Genomic DNA, 3,728 nt, shown 5'->3' with positions numbered 1-3,728 from the left:
GACAGAATCGTAATCGTATTACCGTCTCCAAGTGACTCTGAGGTGGAAAATCTCTTTAGCCTTTAAGAAGACCGATATGTAACTTGAATTAATGATCAGTCCTGTTGCTCAATTATGTCAGTGTCAGGCCTACTATATTCTCTAACAATAAATGCCTCCAAGGGCCTTTCGTTTGCATTAATACGGGTCATTAACACTTCCACTGGCTCAGATTATGGAAAACACCTAATAGTTACCATTTATTCGGACGACATACTAATTTAAGCATACCTTATCGCCTGGGACTATATTCAATAAAATACACTGACCTAAACTCATTGGCACAAATTAACCCGGCTGATGTTCCAGAGACTTTCTGACAATGAAAATGAAGGAAACCTGAGTGGGTTGTGGTATTTTTGCAGCACAAGGGAACAGATATAACAGGTCTCAGTGCTCCGCCTCCAACCAACATTAAAACAACGAAGACCAAAGCCAGAAATCTGGAGTTTTATTCCACGGACTCTGACCTGAATTTTAACAGCCACATTAAGACAATACAAGTTCAGCCTACTATCACCTTAAGAATATATCAAGGTTTAAAGGACTCATTTGTCAACGAGGATTTGGAAAAACTGGTCATGCTGTTCCTCTTCAAGTATACTTGGCTACTGTACGGGGTCTTTACAGGTCGCCCTAAAAATCAATCAGACTCTGCACTGATTCAGAAACGCTGCTGCTCGAGTCCTCACTAGACCACGAGACTGGATCACATCACTCAGTTCTGAGTCGTTACACATGCTTTCCGTTCCTCAAGAATATGCTCCATATCAGAAATTTGGGTTAACACCTTTCATTGGATTGGATTTATTCTGTATCCTTTTATATGCACTGAGAAAACAACGTTGTAAAAGACATTTTTTTTTAAGTGTAAAAAAGAGACAACAATCTCCTAACGTATGGGAACAGTGAAGTGTAAAAAAAGAAAAGAAAACGCTTTTAAAATTTGGGACAACCTCACACAAGATTTACGAAACGAACATCAGAGGTATAAGACGGGGACCGAATCGTGGCGGCATGGTGAACAAGTTATCAGAGGAGAAGACGGGGAACATATCAGAGTGAGAAGACGACATATCAGATGGAGAATGACGTGGACAGATCCGTTGAGAAGAACGGGGACATATGTCCGAGGAGAAGTATTGGGACATATCGATGGAAAAGACAGGGACCATATCAGAGGGAAGAAGACGGGCACATATCAGAGGGAAAAGATGGGGACATATCAGAGGGCACATACAGGTACGACGATCAGAAGGAGAAGACGGGACAGATCAAAGGGAGGAAGACCGGTACGATCAGAGGAAAATACGGGGACAGATCCGTGGGAAGACAAATGTAGACAATCAGATGGAGAAGAACAGTGACCAGATCAAAGGGACAACGACACCGAGACTTTGATTCCTATAATTCAACGAAATAATAAACCTTCTTCCAGGAGAAGACGGGGACATATCCGTGCTGGCGAGACGTGGACAGATCAGAGTGACCAACCCCATATCATTAAAGCCAGAGACAGATTCCTTTTAAATTTCGTCCTTATTTCTTGTTGGAGAACCGAAGAACTCAGTTTTGGTTATTATTTTTCTGTTTGCGTCCGTATTTAAAACCCCCGACACCTTATTTAAGTTGTTGTTTGCATGACTGTTTTACTTTGAAGATATAAACTGCTTCCCCTAAGAAACAGTGACTATCTGATGTTTTTTATCAAGTGTGTAAATGGGAAATGTGGCTGTATTTATATAGCCACTTTTCGAGTCTTAGCGACACTCGAAGCACTTTTACATCATAACAGAGAACATCACCATTCACACACTGTTTAACACTGTGGCCGGGTGGCTGCGTACAAGTGCTCGGTGACGTGCTCGGATCAATACACACTCACACACATCGACACACTGCTTCTCCGATACACACTTCACACACATCTACACACCTGCTACATCAGATCACACGTCACCATGACACACTACAGCCCTGCTCATAGGCAGATACACACTCACAACACTCTACACCGCACGCCTGCTCATACCAGATATACACTCACACACATCTACCACCTGCTCATCATAAACCTGTTCACACACATTTACAGCCCCTGCTCATCGATACACACTCACACACATCTACACACCTGCCATCAGATAAACTTCATACCCATTCACACTCCGAGGCGCCGCACCGGGAAGGCGAACAAATGTTCACAAAGTCATAGTTATAATAAGTCAAAATATTCTAAAAAATCCTAAAAAGTCCAGTATAGTAGTCAACGTAATAGTATCATATTGCTTAAATTCATACAAGTCATAGTATGTCCAAAAATTCTATTGAAAAGTCGTAAAGGTCATAGTATGTACAAAGTATTCATAAAAAGTCATTGTTTAGTATTCTAAAAAATGCATCAAAAGTCCATACTTAGTATGAAGAAATATATGTGATCGGCAAATTCATAGTATAGTATGTCACAAGATTCCTAACAGTTGTATATAAGTATTCTGTAACAAGTCCGCATTTATAGTTCTTGTTTGTGAAGGACAAGAAAAATCTAAAGTCCTCTGAGAATGCGGTCATTGTATCCCCAAGGTGCTACTCTCACATCTAAGCAAGCACTCTACCATTTGAGCTAATTCCCCTTTTCAAAAAATTGTCATAGTTATGTCGGGAAGAAGTCATAAAAGTCAGAGTATAATTAAAAAAATGTTCAAAAGTCATAAAAAGTCAAAGAAATCATAAACAGTCATAGTATGTAAGTCACAATAGTCCCTAAAAAATTCACAGTAGAGTATTGCAAAAACTTCATAAAAGTCATATATAGTGTCAAAAAATTCACCAATTCATTTAGAGTATTCAAAAAATCATAAATAATCATAACAAAGGTCATAAGTATAAACATTTGGAAAATTCATCATAAAAGTCATAGTGTTAGTAGTACCAAAAAATCCTACAAACAGTCATGGTTAGTCTGTCCAAAAAAAATTCATAATAATCATAAAAAGTCTAGTATAAACATGTTGAAAATTCATAAAAGGAGTCATAGTATAACTAAATTCAAATAGTTCTACAAAGTCATAGTATAGTAGTTCCCCATCCATCCATCTCATCCGCTTTATCCGGTATCGTGTCATGGCCCAATAGATGTCCAAAAATTTAAAAAAGTCATAAAAAGTCAGGTATAGTAGTTCCTAAATATTCTCTAAAAATTCGTAGTGTAGTATGTCGTAAAGAAAGTCCGCAGATTTTATAGTTCCTGTTGTAACACAAGAAGATCGAAAGTCCGCTGAGAATGCGTGCATTTGGAGCCGCTCCCTCTCGGCATGCTAAGCAAGCGCTCTACCATTTGAGCTAATTCCCCGTTTTTATAAAAGTCATCGTATGTAAATGTTCGAAAAATTCATAATCATAGTGTACTATTCAAAAATTCATAAAAAGTCATGAAAAGTCATAGGTGTCAAAAATATCTTAAAAAGTCTAAACAGGGTCATAGGTTGTCCAAATATTCATAAAAGTCGTTTGGTTTTAGTATGTCTAAAATACTAAAAGTCATCCTGTAGTATGTCAAATATGTATAAAAAAAAAAAAATACATAGTATATTTATGTCAAAAAAATTATAACAAGTTCATAGCATAATATGTTCAAAAATCATAAACGGTATAGTATGACAAATATTCAAATAAATTCATAGTATAGT

The sequence above is a fragment of the Etheostoma spectabile genome, unplaced genomic scaffold, assembly GCF_008692095.1.
Source record: "Etheostoma spectabile isolate EspeVRDwgs_2016 unplaced genomic scaffold, UIUC_Espe_1.0 scaffold337, whole genome shotgun sequence".
In the NCBI taxonomy this organism is placed as follows: domain Eukaryota; kingdom Metazoa; phylum Chordata; class Actinopteri; order Perciformes; family Percidae; genus Etheostoma; species Etheostoma spectabile.
The sequence above is the reverse complement of the archived record's forward strand: the minus strand, read 5'-3'. Positions refer to the sequence as shown.